Genomic DNA, 21,283 nt, shown 5'->3' with positions numbered 1-21,283 from the left:
AATTGTGAATTTACTATAAAATAAATAAAATAGAAAATAAATAAAATTGTAGCACTAACCTCAAGATGAATGACAAGGCTTAATATAGTTTTCAGTAACAAAAAAGACTTGTAATTTCCTGTTCTTACAGTGCTTCTGGTAAAACTGTACAATGGAGGTCTTTTATGTCTACAAATAAACTTTCATCTGTTTGAATAATGTGATCTAAAAATAATTGGCATCATAGTTTAATTAATATATCCCTTTTAGGTAAAAAGTGTTTTTTAAAAAAAGGCTAAAGCAGTTAGATATGTTTTCTTTGCTCTTGCCTGTTAACACAGAATAAAAAATAAACCGGTTTGTTTCTTTCACCATTCCTTAATCCCCAGTCCAGTCACTATAATAGGATCAAAGCTATCTTTTGGGGTGGTCAAATCTACACGGAATTGTTATTATTGCTAACTACTAGCTAACTACCTGGCTGGTAGTTAGCACTCTGAAAATATTTTGGTAGTGTTATGGGCCTTTGAGATTAAATTAATAGACTCTGGCCTGTTGTGTTACGTGTGGTTCCTTCTCCAGGCAATATGGCTACTACCATGAAAAAACGTTTCTGTATTAATGCCGTCTTTGTGACAGCCTTCCCTCTTCCTCATTCATACATCACACACAAAACGGGTTGAAATGCTGGGAAGTGACACAAAACAAATTCAGTTCAGAAGCTGTTCCAGAAAGAGATGCAGCCTAGTGGAAGGCGGAGAAATGAAAAGGGATTTTTTAGTTTTTAAAGGTTGATGAAAATGGGAGAAAGAAAAGAACTACTGAATAGAAAATAAAGGAAGGAAGGAAAGAAGAGTCAAAAAATGAGGTTTTCTGTTTGGGAAAAACTTGTTGCTTAGATACTTCTAAAGCATTAGAGTGATGAGCAGTTTTCCAAATTAATTTGGCTTTGCAGAAACTCCTGATTTATTGAAGCTAAATAAAACTGCTTCTGCATTCCAGCAGAGTTGCCCTTCTCTTTGTGACAACTTTTACCCAAATTCCTCCGGAGTGGTACATTGGGGTGCTTTTGGAACGCATGTACTAAATGTACTAAGTGACTTTACCTCCACCGCAAGGCTCAGTGCCTCAGAAGTGGAAGTCTTGGTCTCAGTGTGCTAGGTCTGCACCTTTGCAGTGTGGCTGGATGTTTTCCAGGGGCCCGATACAATATGGTGGAACTGAGGCTCTGGGGCAGAACTGGTACCTGGGGTGTGGGAGGCTGGTGCTTTTCTTTTACTTCCCCACTGTGGTGAGGAGCCCCTACGGAGTGAAAGCCAGTGTCTGAGGTCTTTAGCTCTCTAGACAAAGCTCTCTTCTGCTTCAGAAACAGGGGCATCAGACATTTGGGAGCTTGGAGTCCCTGGGATGTTGCTTCACAGCTCATGTGTTTGTAGATGCTGCTTAAGTTTGGCCAGTGAAAGCTTTGGGAGGAACAAGGAGAGCTTGTCTCCAGGTTTGCATGTGCTTTGCAATATCATCTCTCTCTCTCCATGCCATCAGTCACACTTTCTCTTTTCTGACCTACTGGAAGAAGACTGTGCATTCCCTGTAGGAAAATTGTGCGTAGGGAGACACAATTTGATTATTTGTACTGAACAAAAGAGGAGGTTGCAAATTGACTTTTGACTATCAAAGACTGCCTAGATCTCCCTGGTGCTCCCCAGGTTGATAGCACAGGTGCAGGTTGCTCTCAAGCCAGTTGACCCCCAGTCCAGTTCTGGTTTGTTTTTCCTTACACTTAGGGAAACTGCCTAGCTCACCATGATTCTTGGAATATAGATCCATGCACATATATGCATATTTTTAAATAATGCTTTAAAGTAATGCCTCTTCTAATGTTCTTCAGCATTGTTATCTTTTTATATTTTTAGGGATATTATCATTTAACTAGAAACACAACTAGAAACTGCAGTTCATAATAATGTCAAATTATTTGCATTATAATCCTATAAGTACATCAGGTAGTTCTAGTGACATCATAAATTGCCTAAACATTCTCTACTAGTTCATTTTGATGTTACTGGTTCCCCTTAAAATATGGTTCTTCTAGTTCTATGTTTGCAACTTAAGTGCACTCTCCTTAAATCCCTGTTCAAGATACTTACGGATTCTCTCCAATAACTGTAGTTGAGGACATACTTTGTTCTGCTAGAAATCCCATGTGAAAAGTCTTCCCATACTGAGCGTCCTCGAAACATTTGTGTTGAAATTTTGCATGCCCAGTTTACAGGACAAACAATACTTATAATGATTTTCAAGTTATAGATGGTATTGCAAGTATCAAAATTACTTTTTAAGTCATGATGATTTTTCATTAGAAAGATGTGGAATTTCATACATCTCTGTTAACAAGCTCTTGATAAAATAGAGAACTATTTACTAGCAAATTTTGGAGATGCCTGCTATGGGTATTTTAACATCTAAAAAAACACCGGTAATTTGTTTTCAGGAAGGAGATGTGTCTTTAGTTCAAAAAGGCAATTTTTATAAATCAGCTGGCGAGGATTGATTTTTAGCCTGATGTCCCTAACTTACTCTGAGACTTGCACCAGCCCATCCATCCATCTTCTGTCAGTTTCTTTAATAACTTTTTAAGCTGTTGGCCAGTTTCAGTTAAAACTGACACCCTGTAATAGTTGCTGAGATAACTCAAGTTCCTACATGTTTCCTGAAAGAGGTGGATGAGGAAAGAAGAGAAAAAAGACCCAGTGAGGAACAGGCAGGCAAAATTCTGCTGTCATGTATTCTCTCTTACAACCAGCCAGTGTATTGTTGCAGCCTTGCCACACAGCACAGCTGGTTTTGTTTTGCCTGACAGGAGTTTCTTGAAGAGGACAGGTTGGAGAGCTGCTGTTACTGCACTGGGAGATGTAATGAACAGGTCACGAATCCATAGGAAACCGTACTTCAGCCTGTACCGTGCTCATGTATCAACGTTTTCTGGGTCCCAAATTAACTGCTTGTTGCAAGTTGTCAGGACAGGTTATTTTAAGAGCTAAAACTTGAAAGGTATTCTTAAACAGAACTCACCAGCCATGTAGATTTTTCTTTAGAAAAGAGATTATTTGGAACAATTTATACTGCTGAGATTGAGAGCAATGACATTTCTTAGTCAGTGAACAGGAAGAAGCTTCCAGTTATGGAGAGTTTATTCCTTAAGTACTTTCTTTGGCATTTATTCTGTTTTCTTTAGGCTATTTACTGACGAACTGTGACATAATGCGTCAGTCTAGACAGATCTATATAAATGAGGAAAAGAAGCAAAATTTGAACAAATACTAAGTTCTTTTTACATGCTTTTAGTGACAGTGAACATCCATGAATTCTCATCTCACTTGGGGTCCTGTGGCTCTGTACCTATTTGAAATTCAGCCTCTTCGTTTAGATGACTAAATGTGACTTTCATCACATTTTAATTTGTATTTTAATTACTCAGCCTTTAAGATTTTGATCAGCACTAATAATTTATAGCATAGTCACACATTATTTAGCTGATTGAGTTTTGTGTGCTAAAATGTAGTCATTTTGAGGAGCAATAAAAATACTTTCAAGTAGAAGTGTTTCAAAGATTAATGAATTTGTAACTGATTTCTTCAAGTCTGTGTCAGACCAGAGAAGGAAGACAGACCTAGATCCGAGCCCTTGTGAGGGTAAAGCAGGTAGTCAGTATCCATTCAGTTTAAATAAATGCAGCAACATCAAGTCAGGCAATCAGCCCTATCAAGGCCAGTGAGTGCAGCTTTTGGGAACGAACTGCTGTCTTTTGCCTGGTGGTGGTGCAAGAGATGAGTATTCAGTATTGGGTGATGCTAGCTGTATTAGTGCTGTAGGTTTGTAGAAGTGTATTCTGAAAGGCAAATACAGCATTTGTTTTTTCTAGTTGAGTTCCACCCATGTCTGTTCCTGGCTTCCTTCTTTATGTTTGGATTTCTTTTCCTGCAGAACAGTACAACGTAATATCAGGAGAATCTTTATTTTCTTCTCCTGCTCTGAAGTGCCAGTTTTACTTTCAGTGCACCAGTAGCAGGAGTACTGTAACAGCAAGGATTATAACTAAGCCTCTTTCCATCTAAGCATCTCTCCTCCGTAGCTCAGTTGGGAGTCAGCTCTCGCTGGCTGGATAGTGCCTGCTGTCTTGGGGTCAATACTATAAAACAAATAAAGACAGTGGATAAAGTCCTAGCCCCACTGATGTTAATCACAATACCTCCATGTCCTCAGTAAAGCAACAGTTCTCCACCTGTCATGAAGTACTTGTTTCTTAAGAGAGAAAGGGAAAGCCAGGCAGTCAGCAACACCTTTCACAAAACTTTGTGTCCTGCACAATAAAGAAGATAAATTAATAAAGTAGATTATGGGATCAAATACCCAGGTATTTCTAGTTTCCACTCAACTTTGCAGAGAGGTTCCCAATCCTTAAATTATGCCAAAACCTCATCTAAATCCAAAAGCAGCTACTGCTTTAGGAGTTTCTGGTTTTTGTTCCCACTCTACTGAGTTTGCAAGTTCTTGCACAGCTATGTGAAATCACTGAGGCATGTTCAGAAGTCTCTGTCCTGGGGAGATGGGTATCTCTGCCTTAGGAATTTTGGTACAACTTTTAGGTGAACAGACACCTACTTCTATATTCTTGGGTCTGTGTTAGAGGCCTGAATATCAGACAAGTCAGGATTCATTTAATTAATAATGGCAGTGCTGTCCACAGCCTTATTGTAGTTATTGTTTAGGATTCTCTGCTGCGAGGGCACAGAACAGGGGTTTGGGATCCTGTTGTTCGGATTTTCAAGGAAAGTTGTATGTGGAAAATAACTGAAACCAGAAGAACAACTCTGAAAACAGGGATTAGATCTGCTTTTGACTACGGTCGGTTCCTCCCTGTCTATTGGCAGAGTTTCAAGAGGAACAGGTACGTGCAGGATATTTTGTGCCAGCTAATATACTTTCCTGGGACACGAGAGAATAGGATTCAGCCCTCTTCAAGATAAGGGCAGCCCAAAACTCAGTACCTTAATTTTTAGAAAGTTAAGGACAACAAGGTTTCTTTTTTGTGAGCAGATGAGTGCCCCTGATGTTTCATTTTGGCTACCTACATTTTCTTCAGAAAAAGCAGACACTCAATTTAAGCAAATCTTGGGACCTACATTAGTTCTTTCTTTCCTCCACTAATTCTACTGGAAATTTAAATGGTTATGGAGAAAAGACTAGGTCATCTTGTAGTACAGCCGTGCCCAACTGGGGGTCCTGGTGGATAGGAGGATGACCATGAGCCAGCAATGTGCTCTTGTGGCCAAGAAGGCAAATGGCATCTTAGGGTGCATTAGAAAGGGAGTGGTTAGTAGGTCAAGAGAGGTTCTCCTCCCCCTCTACTCAGCCTTGGTGAGGCCGCATCTGGAATATTGCGTCCAGTTCTGGGCCCCTCTGTTCAAGAAGGACAGGGAATTGCTTGAAGGAGTCCAGCGCAGAGCCACAAAGATGATTAAGGGAGTGGAACATCTCCCTTATGAGGAGAGGCTGAGGGAGCTGGGTCTCTTTAGCTTGCAAAAGAGGAGACTGAGGGGTGACCTCATCAATGTTTACAAATATGTGAAGGGTAGGTGTCAGGATGATGGAGCTAGGCTTTTTTCAGTGATATCCAGTGATAGGACAAGGGGCAATGGGTGTAAACTGGAACATAGGAAGTTCCACGTTAACATCAGGAAGAACTTCTTTACTGTAAGAGTGACAGAGCACTGGAACAGGTTGCCCAGGGGGGTTGTGGAGTCTCCTACACTGGAGATATTCAAGGCCCGCCTGGACAAGTTCCTGTGTGATGTACTGTAGGTTACCCTGCTCTTGCAGGGGGGTTGGACTAGATGATCTTTTTAGGTCCCTTCCAACCCTTGGGATTCTGTGATTCTGTGATTCTGTGATTCACCTAAATGAGACAGAAGCTTTCTATCATTTTATTGATACCCTGTCTCCCAAAACTATCACTACTCTTTTTGCCTATTTTCTCATTATCATTTCCTTTTCAGTGCTTAAGTTGTAATTTTTTTAGGCCAGGACTGATTTTTTTGTTGTTGTTCTTTCATGCAGTGAGTGGCATAACTTCATTCTGTCGTGCTGTCCTCTAAAGTCAATGTTGTGCAGTGGGAACATACCAGCTTTCTTGGAGCCTGTTTTTGCACCATAAACATAGGATTGCATTTCACCATATGAGTATAGGGAAAGGCCTTATGGTGAAACCTTGCTTGTTGCCAAGACTGTGATGCTGTTTAAATGGGTAAAACCTCAAAGAAGCTTAAACAGCTGGGAGCCTGCATTCAGTTGAAGTGCAGTGTCGGTGACTAATTCCTGTAGTCTCCTTAGAAAATCTCATCTCTCATTTCTAGGACTAGTAATTCAATACCTTTCATAAGAACTAAATGCATATAAATAGAAATACATGTGCAGTTTTAAGTGTCGTCAGGATCAGCCTTGAATGGTTTAGTCTGGTTTTGTTTTTAAACCTGACCTTTAAATATGAATGTCTCTAAATACATATCTGGGCGCATATTAGTTTTGGTTTGTTTGTTTAAGATCTTGTCATTGTTACATAGATGGAGAAAAGGTAGTACTGAAAGCATCTTGGACTGCAGGTGGAACTATTTAGACTCTTTGACGCACCGCTTCTTGATCTATAAACATCCAGTATTTGGAAAGAAAGGATATATATTCTTCTCTTGCTATTCACTTCATATTTAGAAAGCTGCTGTTCTATAAACTCTTGGAAATAGCCCTGGAACATATAGACTACTTTCATCCTCGCAGCAAAAAAGAAATAAACCTATATATATCTGATAACAAAAGGAAACAAATACATATATATAGTTTTCTCCCTAAATTTCTGTTGTTTACTTGATTTATGTTTACTTTGGGGAAAATACTTGGATTATTTATAATAGATATACAGTAAACTCTTGTGGCCTTTAAAGAGGTATGTGGATTAATGACTTCTCAAAGAATTGTTTTGCAAGAGTACTGTTATTTTTAGAATGAGGGCTTAGTTAAAATAGTCACTAAGGGCATGTTATTCACATTGGCATCTTCTGTGTAAGACCTATGCATTTTTTACCATTTAATAATTCTGACTTGTTTCAGTAATGTACCTTTGAATGCGTACATATAATATTAAGCCCATGAATAGGTCCAGTTGTTCTAGTTAGTTGTGTTCCCTAGAATAACATGCTGAATTAGCCCTTTAAGGACTGCATTACTATAACGCAAAATAGACTCAGAGGTATCATCTGGTGTTATATAAAAGGTGATGGGTGCAAGGGTTTTTTTGCTGGTGTTTTTTTCTTTATTTTATTTTATTTTTTTAGTTTAAGAGTGGAATATATGTTTTCTTTAGCTGTAAAGGCACAATCAAGGCAACATGATAAGTGAGTCAGTGTTGTAAAAGTAAAACTAATTTTGCCTTCACTCACATGAGCTATAGAAGGAGGAAGCTTTATTGTCCCTGGGAAGGTGATAAGGCAGAGTAATTGTATATTATACTGTCCTGGAACATCTGCCTGAAGACTGTTGGAGCAATTCATCTATCATGGACGATACAGCATGTTTTGTCTTTCTGCTTTAACCCATCCCCACTGCTGGCCTGCACGAAGGTTTTGATAGGGACTGTGCCTGGGCTGGGGCTCACATTAATCAGTCCCCTTGTTCAACACTCCAGCTGACATAATTACAACCTGCGCACAGCAGTTATTCAAGTTGAGTCCTTGTCACTCGTGGTGCGAAACTACACAGCTCAGATCCCGAAGGAGATTGCCTTATCAGACAGAACAAGGGCTCACAGGAGTTGAAGAGAATAGAAATGGGAAAATGTCTTCCGGGAGTACTATATATTCCTTTAAAATAAGACATTTGAGAGACTTACAAGGGACAAAGAGAAGCATTGTGCAAGGTCTGAAATGAACAGGTTATTATTTTTAAAAGGATTACACAGGCCATTTTTGTGAAATGGACGTGGATTATTAAATAAATTCAGTGGTCTCTCTCTCTTATCATTCACTGACTCTGCCCTATTAGTTTTCTTCAGAAGTGATAAAATAGTTTTTGACTTGTGTAAGCTTTAAGTATCTCTCAGTAGAAATTATCAGAACACAACTAATAAAAGTGCATATACTATACCGGTAAAATTGGTACACACACAAGGGAAGATCTGGAAGGATCAGAGTTCAGGGTAAGGAAGAAGCATGCAAAATGGCTTTCGAAGATGAGCAAGTTCGTTAGTTTCTGCTGTAGTATGATACAGGAATGTGAAAGTTGAAGCCAAAGAACAAGTTTCGTATTTTACCATTTTTCCCTCTTTCCGTGTTAACCCTCTGTGGGGAAAAAGGCAAGTCCATAACACCATCTATACTAAAAGAAAGAAGTTTATTTTCATGAAATATGATGGGGTCTATTTTTATATGCTTGGTTGGGGTTGTTTGGTTGGTTGTTTGTTTTCTTTAAGACAAAGCCTTTGCATACACAATGGTAAGATAATTTATCTGGCATTGGTCTATAAAATTTCTCAATGTGACACAATTTCATTGACATTCTAAAGGCTTTTCAAAGTGCTTACGCTTTTTTTGGGTACTAGATCAGCTTCTTAAAGCAACATATAGTCGTGGAGTGGTTAGGGTTGGAAGGGAATTTAAAGATCATCTAAAAGATCATCAGTTCCTGTTCTTCTCAATCAACACAGTTACAGTGTTGCCCTGATTTCTCATCTAATTAAAATACTGTGTCTAATATTTAGACATAATAGCATGTAGTTGAAAGAACAGTAATAATTTATGTCTTCTGGGTGGTCCAATTTTAAGTTAGTACTTTCGTGAGACAACTCATCTAGGGCTTTGGATAGTCTGAAGTGCTAGAAATTATCTTATACTTTTTACTCTGCATACATGCACTAGGTATGCTAGGTAAGTCAAATGCATAGTGCTTTCATTCAAGAGTATTCAATTTCAGTATCTCTTGGTGAAGTACCCAGCACATTGAACTTGATGTGTGGGTCTACACTGAAAATCTGGCTATATGAAAACTGCAATTTGTGTCTGAGCAGAAGGGCATCCTTGTAGGCAAATGTACTCTGGTAGGCACAAAAATTAAGCTTTGCTTGCTCCCTACTCTTAAAACCAGTTCTCCTGGGGTGAATGATGGCTGTGAAGTAAGCTCAAAGTACAGAGCCAAATGCTGCATTTACTTATATTTGTGCAGACAATGGCATTATGAGGACATAATCTGAAGAGAATGATGTTTCTCCATTATATACTTTAAAGGCAGATTTTATATCAAATAATCAATCATACCTCCAACTAAAGAACCAAATTTGACTTTCAGAACCTAAGATGGCTTTGCAGTATTGACAGCCAGGAAGAATATATTTTAATTTGCAGACTGAACAGATTTCCATGACATCATAGAAACACAATAAATGTCTGACCTCACAGTGGCATTTTCAGACTTAAAACTGTACTTCTTGTAGACTTTGAGCCCAGAAAAAGCCTTAAGCTCAGCTAGTCTGACCTTCTACATAAAACAAACTGCATGGGTTTTTTCCAGTTTGCTCTCTACTGAGCCTCTTGCATTTGACTAAATTTTTATTGTCTAGAAAGACATTCAAGTTTGATCTGGGAACATTCAAAGTTGGAGAACCCACTCCCCTTGTGTGAAAGGTTAATTGCTATAAGTGCTGAAGAAATTATTTTATTTTTCTTTTTATTTCTTGTTTAAATTTGGTTGTAGCTTGTAGTCATTGCTTTTGGTTTTGTTACAGGTTTTCTCAAAGTTAAGGTGTCCCTTAATCACATATTTATTCCCTGTTAAACATCCCTGTTATCAACATTGTTTTCAGCATAAATCATATCAACATAGAATCATAGAATAATTAGGGTTGGAAAGGACCTTAAGATCATCTAGTTCCAGCCCCCCTGCCATGGGCAGGGACACCTCACACTAAACCATGCCATCCGAGGCTCTGTCCAACCTGGCCTTGAACACTGCCAGGGATGGAGCATTCACAACTTCCCTGGGCAACCCATTCCAGTGCCTCACCACCCTCATAGTAAAGAACTTCCTCCTTATATCCAATCTAAACTCCCCCTGTTTAAGGTTTAACCCATTACCCCTTGTCCTGTCACTACAGTCCCTAATGAAGAGTCCCTCCCCAGCACCCTTATAGGCTGCCTTCAGATACTGGAAGGCTGCTATGAGGTCTCCACGCAGCCTTCTCTTCTCCACGCTGAGCAGCCCCAACTTTCTCAGCCTGTCTTCATATGGGAGGTGCTTCAGTCCCCTGATCATCCTCGTGGCCCTTCTCTGGACTTGCTCCAACAGCTCCATGTCCTTTTTATGTTGAGGACACCAGAACTGCACACAATACTCCAGGTGAGGTCTCACAAGAGCAGAGTAGAGGGGCAGGATCACCTCCTTCGACCTGCTGGTCACACTCCTTTTGATGCAGCCCAGGATACGGTTGTCTTTCTGGGCTGCGAGCGCACACTGAAGCTGGCTCATGTTCATTTTCTCATCGACCAGCACCCCCAAGTCCTTCTCTGCAGGGCTGCTCTGAATCTCTTCTCTGCCCAACCTGTAGCTGCGCCTGGGATTGCTCCGACCCCAAAACCTTGCTCTGAGCTAGCTACTATGAAGACAACTCTATCCCAGTCAAAATCAGCACAGTTGCTTATGTCCCAAGTTCAAGTGTAATAAGGAAAATAAGGGGATTAGGTTGTTAAGCTAAGTGTTTGGGGGGATTCCCCTTTAACCTGTATTTCTATTTATAATAATCTTGTTGTTGCTTCCCTTTTAAAATGTAGGCAATAATACAGGAAGTAGATATTCTAAAACTAGTTTCTCCAGTGTCATGAAAAGAACATTACATCCTTACATTTGCTTGCTACTTCCTTGCTTAAATGTCTGAAGAAGTCGTGGAACCTTTCTGCTTTTATAGTGTTACACTGGAAGCTCACACAAAAACGCTGGTCCACTAATCCCTCGATCTTTTTCAGTGTCACAGCTTTTCACAGTGTCCTCACACCCAGTAAGATACTTGCAAGATGTTGTGCAAAGGTGGGAGACCTGACATGTCGTTGTATGTCTCTGTGTTTTGATTGAACAGGCCTAGCTTGTGAAACTGCTCTGTATTACTGCAGTGTCATTGTCATTCATCATGCTACCAATTACGGTGTCATCTGCAGATTTTATTAGCAGGGACTTTATATATAATTTTGGCATGCATAACAAAAATTAATCTCTCAGACGCTGACAATGCTTATTCCATTGATAAATTGGAATATTTGAAATGAAGAAGAAAATGACCATCTCTTTTTGCAGGGGGTGGGGGGCTGGGATAGGGCAACAAAAGGCAATGTATTAGCATTAAAAAAAAACCAACTACTTTGAGCAGAGATCATAAAGACCACAGTGCCCTGGGTATGAATCCAGGCTGCAAAGCAACAGGATCTACTCTCTAGGGAGCCATGTTGTCACTAAAATGGCTGAAGGGACTGACACAAAGGCCAGTTGGAAGTACCATCTGCAGCTGAGATTGACAGGCAGCCTTTAGGGTGTGTTGCTATCATTTCTGACTCCAGCAGCATTAGGGGTCCAGTTTCATCTTGTGCAGCCTCTAGACTCCACGCTCTTTCTTAGGCTCCATCTGCACTTTTATATTTGTGAAAATGCTTTATGGATTCCTGAGGATATACAAACAGACTCTAAAGAATTGTTCAGTTACTTTATGTGGTCATTAAAGGAAGTACAATAGGAGAAAAAATTGATGTTGAAAGGAAATGTGTGTCTTCAATTAAATTCATCCTAGCTTTTTTAAAAAATGGATACTTTCCATGGCCTCATTTCAGCAAGGTATTTGATCATGTACATAAATTTAAGCTTGTGAGTCATTCTTTTGAAGTCAATGGGGCTGCTTGTACTTTAACTGCACAAGTGTGTAAGTACCTTGCTAAATCAGGGCCTATGATACTTAAAGCCTGGTCTCCATCCTTACACAACTGCAGAGATGCTGTTTCTCCAACCAACTTCTCTTTTATGCTATCCGCTCCAACAAGAAAGGAAAGGGGGAGGGAGGAAGCCCAGGAACAATAGAGTGATTATTCTCAGTTACTGTGAAATAGATGAACTCCACCTGCTATTTCTGCCACTTAAACCTTGGCTGACACGGTGCAGCAGTGCACTGTGCACAGCAGACCTCTGCATCCCTCACGATACAGGCACGCGGATCTAGAGGGCCCTTGAGCCAGGCCATTACAGAGCCCATTCCGCCTGCAACTGGGTGGAAGCCAGGAGTTCTAGCAAGTGTTATGGAGAGCTTTCAGTAGCAGATCAGTCTTGTGAAAAATTGGGTTTTTTTTATTATTTCTTTCCTTTCTTTTTCCCTCCTCTATCAGTAGGAATTGATATTGAGGCTCTCTCCAAATTGCTACTTGGCCAAACTCAGAAGGTGAGCTGAGCTCTGCGCAGCATCTTCCCGAGCAGTGAGGACCACAGCACAGGTGGATAGCTGAGGCATATCTCCCTGCCTTTCTGCACCCTTTCCACGTGCTTCTCCCAAGTCTTGTAGTTGGGACATAAATTTGCAGATTGCTGTCTGAGAGGTTCCTCTTTATTTCTTTATTTTCCTCTAGAAAGCAGAATAAACGTAAGCATTTAAGGAAGGAAGCCTTATTTCCTCAAAATAAGAGATTTTTTTTTTTCCTGCAAAGATCAGGTTTTCTCTCTATTGTGAACTAAATATTTTTGTTTGGTTTTTGAGAAAAATTCTGACTGAAAATTCATGAGTAGATCTAGATGTCACACTGGTTTTATACTTTGGTTCTTGTTCACTGTGCAGGGGTGTAACCAGGTTTACAGATTCCTCAGAGGTAAACAAAACTAGAGTACATTACTTCTTATTTCCCTTCAGAATTTCCAGTCACCCTCAATTTGTCTTTAAGAGCACGCATTTTGGCGATTGTAATCAACTCCTTTTATCATGTATTTGTAATAATCAATTATTTGAAATTGCGACATTTTATTCCTGTGCCTTGTAAATACAACGGTAGATCTGTGGACAGATTACAATTTGAACATGGTAGTCTGCTGAATGGAGCTAAGACACAAGCAGCAATTATCAATCTTCCATCATTTTCAGTGCTGATGCACAAGTTTTTGCTGCTTCCCTACAGGGCTCTGCTACTTTTTAGCAGCCAGCATTGGACATCTGTCACACATACTGTATGTCATAACAAATAGATCATTACAGAAAAAAAATACAAAGCTAAATATGTAGAAAAGCAGAAAACATTACGATTATTATCCCTGGGTGTTACTATAATACTGTCAGAATAAATCCCAAATACATTTCTTTTATTTTCTTTGTGAAACTGACTGTATCATAAAATCTCATTAAAACATGTAAATGTAGTGTACTCCCTTTTATGGGCTACTTCATATTTTCTGAGTGGCAATATATGCAATACAGGGCAGTACATGTAAAACGGGGCAATTTATGTAGCCACCAGATTGTTGGGCATGCCTTTTTATGATGCTGTGGGTGTGTTATTTCAGGCAGCTTAGCTTGGTATGGTTGAATAGCATCAGCTGTGGGCAAATGTTCACTGCAGAAATGGCTCTAGTGGTTAAGACATTGCTGTCCCCCAGCAATTTGTTGCTACTGTCCACCATAGGTCTTTATGAACAGCATGGAGAGATGTTTGTCAGCGGTGACATAGGCAGAACTAAGCTGGCACAGGGTACATTGCAATTGACCTCCTGAGTTCCCATGGAGCCGTATGCTGCTAATTCTAGGAATAGTAGCATAAGTCACTTGATAACTGAAATTGGTTGTAGGGCACCAGCACTTGTATTTATGTGATTGTTGCCCCAGTCATCTAAAACTTAAGTAAAAAGGTAGGATCTTTGGTTTTAAAGGAAAAGAGCAAGGAAAAGTAACACAGGTGGATGCTAACAATAAGACTGAGCAAATATATCATGTTTCCTATATACACATATATATTTTCTATGTGTCTTAATATGTAATAATAATTTTATAATGTTAGTCATAACAAATTTCAGAATGTATTTTTTGGTCATGGTATTTTGTGATTTCTTATTATTTCTTGTGCAATTCTGTTTTGACCTGTATCACTGAGAAGGTAAGCCAGTAGTTCGGTTTTTAAACTTGTGGTCTGAACTGAACGCAAGTGTTATATGCAGATTGTGTATAATGTTGTAGGTAGTTTGCATTAACTGGCAAAACCCAGAAATGTAGATAAATGTTGTGTGTGCTGGGAAGAATTTTTAGTTGGTTTGTTTGTCTGGGTTTTAGCTTAGCAGAGCGACTGTCATTATAAAGGTTTTGATCGAATAAGTCTGTTCATGTAATGTAATTACCACAGATTGAGGTATTCGTTTCTTTCCTGTCAAGAAAATATTGCCCATTAGGTTGTTTATTGTCACTCTACTGAATGCTAGTTTTCATACAGTTTAATGCAAGTAAGAAATAAAGGCAGGCTGGAAAGGTTGTATTTTGGGAAGCAATAATGCTGAAAAAAACCTGACAGGTTCCAGAATTTAAATGAGTGAACAGGAGCTCTTGGTGCTCCAAAGAGTATCCAGGAGTTCCCAGAACTCCGGTCCAAAACTGGAGAATGCTGAGCATGTGAGAAGTCATGGCATCCATGTATGCAGCACTGGTGTGAAACGCACTCTGGTATTCAAAGCTTAAAGCAATCTTTGCAAGTTCAAAGAGTTGAGGAAGAATATGATGATTTCCCAAAGTGGGATGAAAGGAACTGGGTGTGTGTAGCTCATCCACGAGAGGTCCAGATAGCAGAGGATTCTTCAGCTGAGCAAGATGTGTTGGAAATGTAATACTCTCTGGATGCAGCAGTATAACAAATATGACAGTTTGTAAAAGCGAGAATGATCAGCTATACAGTAATTTGCCCATGATTTCAATAAATTGTTGCTTTCCATCAGATTCCAATGTGTCTTTGAAAATCATGTTTTAGTACCAGAAAGTGTTAAGTGTTGAGGAAAGCATCACTGGGCAAACTTCTTATATGAACTGTGCTATCCATGAGGTCCCGCTAAATATATTAAGTGACTTTGCATTTCTTTTTTTCTAGTGCAATTACCTTATTGCAGTTTTGATTTAAAGAGGGTTTTCCAAGTTAGATGGCATTTTTTGTGAAAGAGGCACCTGCAAGCTTTTGGTGAATAACTGCAGTTAAGAATCTGTGATGATACATATCACTCATGAAAAGCTTGCTTTCATCATCAGGGACTGTAGCGATAGGACAAGGCGTAATGGGTTTAAATTAAAACTGGGGAAGTTCAGGTTAGATATAAGGAAGAAGTTCTTCACTGCAAGAGTGGTGAGGCACTCTAACTGTTGCCCAAAGAAGTGGTAAATGCGCTGTTGCTGTCAGTGTTCAAGGCCAGGCTGGACAGTGACTTGGGTGACGTGGTCTACTGTGAGGTGTTCCTGCCCATGGCAGGGGGTTGGAACTAGGTGGTCTTTCCAACCTGTACCATTCTATGATTCTGTCATAACTGCTTTTATTTCTGGAAGGCAATATCTGGAGGCTTGGCTGTTTTTTCAATCAAAATACTACAATGTCTGTGTACTTCTTGCATGTTGCATAGTCGGGTATAAACAGTGCAGAAGGCCTTCAGAGTACTCTCCGTATGAGAGTGAACTTGATTCATACTGATGAACAGGGGTAAAATAGAGATCTTTTCAATTGGTCGGCTGTATCACTGTGTTTCTTTTTATGTCGTAAATAGTGACATCCATGGAGCTGCCATAAGTCCTTTAGGCTACTTGTGTTTCTCTGCAGAGGGAGGGTGTTGTACCTAATGTCCTGGAGAAAACCTTTTGAAAAAGGTTTATTTTGTGCAAATAAGAGCCCTACAAGGTGCTAAAATTTTTAAAACTTACTGGGCTAGATAATTAACATTTTGCCTCATTTGCACCTCTAAAACCTTCCATTTTCATGTCTTGCAGCAAGCATCTTCCTGAAAATGTCAGGCACTGCATAATGGAAGAGTTCTAATTTCAGTTTCCTATTAGTAAAACATCTTAATAAAAATAGGTTGCTTCCTGCTATATTTCGTTCAGCTGTTGAATGTAAGCTAATGTATTCTCATGTACAAAACCCTTAGAAAACACAGAAATATTCCTATTCTGCATGGGCAAATTTAGAATTAACAGAAAATGTTTCATAAATTTCTCTTACTTCATAATTTTTATCCAAAATGCCACGTAAAAGATGAGGACAGCAAATAGCTCTGGTATTGGGCAGCCCCAACTCTGCAGTAGGCTACTGATTCGGCTGTTTACCTGGTCTGCTTAAACCAGTGCTGCTGGCTGGGAGGAGGGCAAGGCACAGCCCTCTGCATCCAGCCTTGATCTCCATCCCCGCATGGCGAAGGAAAGCCCGAATCTCTGCCCTCTTGCAGCTTGCACTGCCTGCTGGTGAGGCTGGCTGGCTGAGCCCAGCAAGGTGGGAGAGAAGGAAGAGATGATGGGGGAATAATGACCATAGACAGCACTTACTGTGGGGACCTTCATGCTGACGGTTCCCCACCTGCCACAAATTAGCTCCAAGGCTCATTGTTCCACCCGTGTTTCCCTGCTGCTGACTTTGAACTCCCACCTCTGCCTCCTGCAAAGTGCACATCTGTGCTCTGCCATCCCAGAACCCCCAACAGTGCTGCTGTTTTCAATAGGTAGGCCTAGTTTTTCTGAGGTATCTGGTCAGCGGCACACTGTAGATGCCAGTGCAACTATGAAAATGTCTTCATGGGGCAGAACTTATGCTACTTTTACGAGCTAAAGGAACAATTGTGTTTTCTGGCTTAGGGGGAAAGGCAGTTACAAGTACTCCTGCCCACACCATGCACTAGGAGTGTGTATTTTCCCACTGTTCTGTAGACCAGGCATTCTGTTTCTTACTTTTAGCACAATGTCCAATTTTTTTGTAACAGAACTGAGATATATATAAGTATAGGAGAGGCAATGTGAGAAGAAAGACAAAGTAGACAAAGGCAACAGCTTCTCAGGATGACAAAATGTCTGAGCATTTTATGCTTCTCCTAACCTTCCACTTTATTTCACTCTCCCTGCAAAGCAGATCAGTGCTGTTAAGAAGCAGATCAAGGGCACATAGCTTTGTGGCATGTGGTACTTGGGCTTCCTTGTCTCTTTATGAATGATGCCTGTGTAAGCACAGTCACCACTAGAAACTTGAATAAGTTGTTTGTTCTCATTCTTGGGATGCAGAAGTTGGTTTTAGGCTCCATTATGGAGGAGCTTTGAGCTTCTTTGTGGTGTAAGGTGCTATTGGGAGCTGAGTGTTGCTGACTTTTATAATACCTACCCAGCTTTCTTTTTTTTTTTTCCTGTGGTATCCTGTTCTTATCCAGTTAACCAATATAATGAGATTTGCTTACAAAGTGACAATGACTGCAATCTTTTTTTGATGCAATGTTCTTGTTGAACAGCTAGGCACAGGTAGTGGTGGTCAGTGGCATGAAGTCTAGTTGGAACCCAGAAGTTAGCAGTGTACCCCAGAGGTCAGTATTGTGTCCAGTCCTTTTCAACACCTTCATTAATGATCTGGATGTTGTGGCAGAGTGTACTCTCAGCAAGTTTGCAGATAGACGAACTGGGGGAGGTGGCTGATACACCAGGGTGTTGCACCTCAGTCCAGATGGACCTCAACGAACTAGAGAAATGGGCTGACAAGAACCACATATCTGACAAGGGGAAGTGCCAAGTCCTGCACGTGGGAAGGAACAACCCCATGCACCACTGTATGTTGGGGCCTGACCAGCTGGAAAACAGCTTTGAGGAAAAGGATGTGGGTTCTTGTGGACACCAAGTTGAGCATGGGCCACTAACTCTTCCTTGAAGCAGAGAAAGATAACTGTGTCCTGGTTGCATTAGGAGCATTGCTGCCAGTAGGTCAAGGGATGTGATCCCTCCCCCGTACCCAGCACTGGTGAGGCCACACCTGGAGCGCTGGGTCCAGTTCTGGTCTCCATGGTACAAGACAGACATAGACATACTGAAGATAGTCCAGCAAAGGGGCACTAAGATGAAAAGGCGCTGGAGCATCTCTCTCAAAAAACGAGAGGCTGAGAGACCTGAAACTCTTCAGCCTGGAGAAAAGACTTGTGAAGGATGTCATCAATGTGCACACATACCTGAAAGAAGGGAGTAAAGAAGATTGAGCCAGGTTCTTTTCAGTGGTGCCCAGTGTCAGGACCAGAGGCAATGGGCACACACTGAAACACAGGAGGTTCCCTCTGAATGTCAGGAAATGGTTTTCCACTGTGAGGGTGACTGAGATTTTCAGAAGCTGCCTGAAAACTGTCCTGGGTATCTGGCCCTAGGTGTCCCTGCTTGAGTAGGGGACTTGGAACAGATAACTTCTAGAGGTCTCTTCCAACCTCAATCATTCTGTAATTCTGAGATTAAAGTACAATTTTACTATTGGCAAGTCATTTCCACTTTATGATATTTTAATAAGCATCAACCTTTAATTTATTGAGAGCAGCAGAAGAAAGGCAGGTAACTGGTTGGTAGGAATGGATTTACAATGGCAAGATGAGCTGTGCAGTTAGAACAGCAATAGTGAATGCATAGCTATGCGATGAACATTAGAGGTAAAAACCCTTTTATATCTTCGGCCAAAAGAGGTTTTCTTTTCTTCTTAAGCAGTAGCTGCATTTCTCAGGAGAAACTTGTCATCTGTCACCCTTACTTCACAGCATTGTCCTGTACAGAAATATGGGAGCTCTCCTGGACGCGTGCAGTGGAAAGCAGACGTACGCTCTTCCCAATATATCAGTCTTTGATGAGGAGATCTCATAAAGGCTTGTTACATGGGAAGTATGGGCTGAGCTTTTCAGCTCCTCACGTTTTCTGTGCCCTAGTAACATGTCCCATCTTCTCTTTCACCATGTATAGCACTAACAGGAAACTGAAAACTCTTCCACCTTCATTTAATAGAATTGCTGTGGGGTCAAACCTTTCTTCATATCTGATAAAAAGACTCACTGCAAGAAATAAATACAAAATTTCTGTTTTGTTTCTCTGCCTCAGCATTGAATATAAATCCATAGACTAGAGCTTTAGACTAATTAAGTCTCTCTAATGAGGTCTCTTCCTGTTATTGCAGACCATGGACAAATTGCCAGAAATATATACATTTGATTTTCAAAATGGAAAATGGATCATAAGGATGAAAACATGCTTACATTAAGAAATTATAATAGTAATTTAACTTAGAAACATCTGGTTTAGCCTTAGCGGAACACAGGCTGGCCTCTTAAAAGCTACATTTATTTGTTTGTGGCTATAATTCAGTGGAACTCAAAAAACCAAACAGACTTTACTCAAAAAATTTCTTTTGGGCTGGGCTCTAAGTTGCCAGATTTTGGAACAAAGGGAATCTTTATCTCAGTTTCTGAACTCCTGGAAGTGGATTTTGTAACACAAAGCCTGTCAAATGCTTAACTATCATCACTATTGCAACACTGTAATGTTTTAGTTAGATATTTATCATGACATAGCTTTAATGAAAACAGAGTGCTGTTTAACATCACAGACCTCTGTGTTTACTCATATGAAATGAAGTGACGTAAGTACACACATGCGCATGGTTTTGGTGGGGTGTTTTTGTGTCAGGCATATAATATACTTGTACAGTACTTGGGAGAAGACTCCTCATAAAACAGACATTAAAAGCACACTGAATATATTTTTTTTTTTTTTAAAGCATTTTATATGCAGTACACTTTTGTCATGTCATATATAAAGGTATTACTTGGCGTCACAAGTGCTTGCATTTGCCAGTTGTTACCTTCATGGTTAACTTTATGATTGCAATTGCTGCATTGCAACCTAATATGAGAGACCATTTGTAATGCTTTGTGATCTCATATTCCTCATTTCTGGTTAAGCCTTTCTGGCCTCACTGCATAAAAAAAATACATTTTTTTTTAATTTTTTATATTAGTATGTTGATGTGTTTAGTCACAGATTTTTACTGATGACTGAATAAATTAGACTTTGGGATTGCTCCGTTTAAAGTAGTTAGAGCAAATTCACAAATCAAAGGAGATAGAACTGGCCTTTTATGACTTGAACAGGCTGGGTTTTCTACTCAAAACTCTTACATAGGTTTCCACAGATTCTTTATATATTTCACAGAAATATTTCAAAGTAAAAACTTTTATATCTCTCTTTAACTTAGTGTGAGAGCTGAGCTAAAAGGACACACATACTTTATTTCAGATTTGTGTGCTCTGCTTTAATCTGCTGCCCTTTAAAATATAACCCATGATAGAAGGTTACCAGATTGTCTCCTGCTTTCATTGCAGTGTACACTATCCTTTAAAAAAAAAAAAAATAAAATAGATGTTTTATTTTAACATTTATGAGCATTGTAATTTTATTAGGGCAGAATCCTGAAAGATGCTGAGGACCAATATTTCCCATATTTTTCAGTGAATGTAAGTGTCTTCTCTGACATTCTTAGGAGTCTGATCGTTATACTGGTATATAGCAGATGGACATGACAGAGGGTGAGCTTTGGCAACACTGTAAGGCAGATATCAGCTTTACTATGACCATCTCCAAGGGAGAGACAAGCACTCCGACAGAACTTCAAGCTGCTACTTCCAGTTTATTTTGGGGGTTCTTTATCTAGGTGCGTGTTACTATTGTATTCCTAACCATGACAGGTGAACAATTGGCTGTTCAAAATACCACAGTTGTCTTATTTCAGCATTTGTAAAGTATTATATATTTATATAGTTCACTTGAGTGTACTTTTTTCAGTTAAACTGAATTACTGTTCTTAGTTTGACAATATTAGTAGCGTACTGTACAAAGTCTAAAAAATTTGTACACAGGCTATTATTTTGATTCAAGAATAAATATAATGGTTATTTCTGTTTTACATAAATGAAGAAGCAGTGTATTTTGTATGGGATTCATCACCAACTTCGGAGAAGTAGGGAATTCTGGAATGAGACTGCAAAATTTTAAAGACTGGAAATTGAAAATGACTGTCATATTGTGCATCTCTTTGTGGATAAAAGAAAAGTGAAACCTTTTTCTACTCACATTTCTTTTTTCAGAAATATCATTAGAAACATTTCTTCTAAATGCGTAAAACTACTTGTCTATGTATTCTGATTTTTATGCATTGAAACTCCACTGCTTCCACAAAAGCCA

At 39.7% G+C, this 21,283-nt stretch overlaps 1 protein-coding gene across 2 annotated transcripts in view; it reads left to right on the top strand.

Annotated features, from left to right (window-relative positions):
• Window positions 1–21,283, top strand: part of ZNF407 (zinc finger protein 407) — a 334,504-nt gene that overhangs the window by 213,632 nt on the left and 99,589 nt on the right. The window lies entirely within an intron of this gene.

Source organism: Lathamus discolor, chromosome 2, assembly GCF_037157495.1.
Source record: "Lathamus discolor isolate bLatDis1 chromosome 2, bLatDis1.hap1, whole genome shotgun sequence".
NCBI classification, from domain to species: domain Eukaryota; kingdom Metazoa; phylum Chordata; class Aves; order Psittaciformes; family Psittacidae; genus Lathamus; species Lathamus discolor.
Note: the sequence above shows the minus strand (reverse complement) of the source record. Positions and strands in the feature narration are given on the sequence as shown.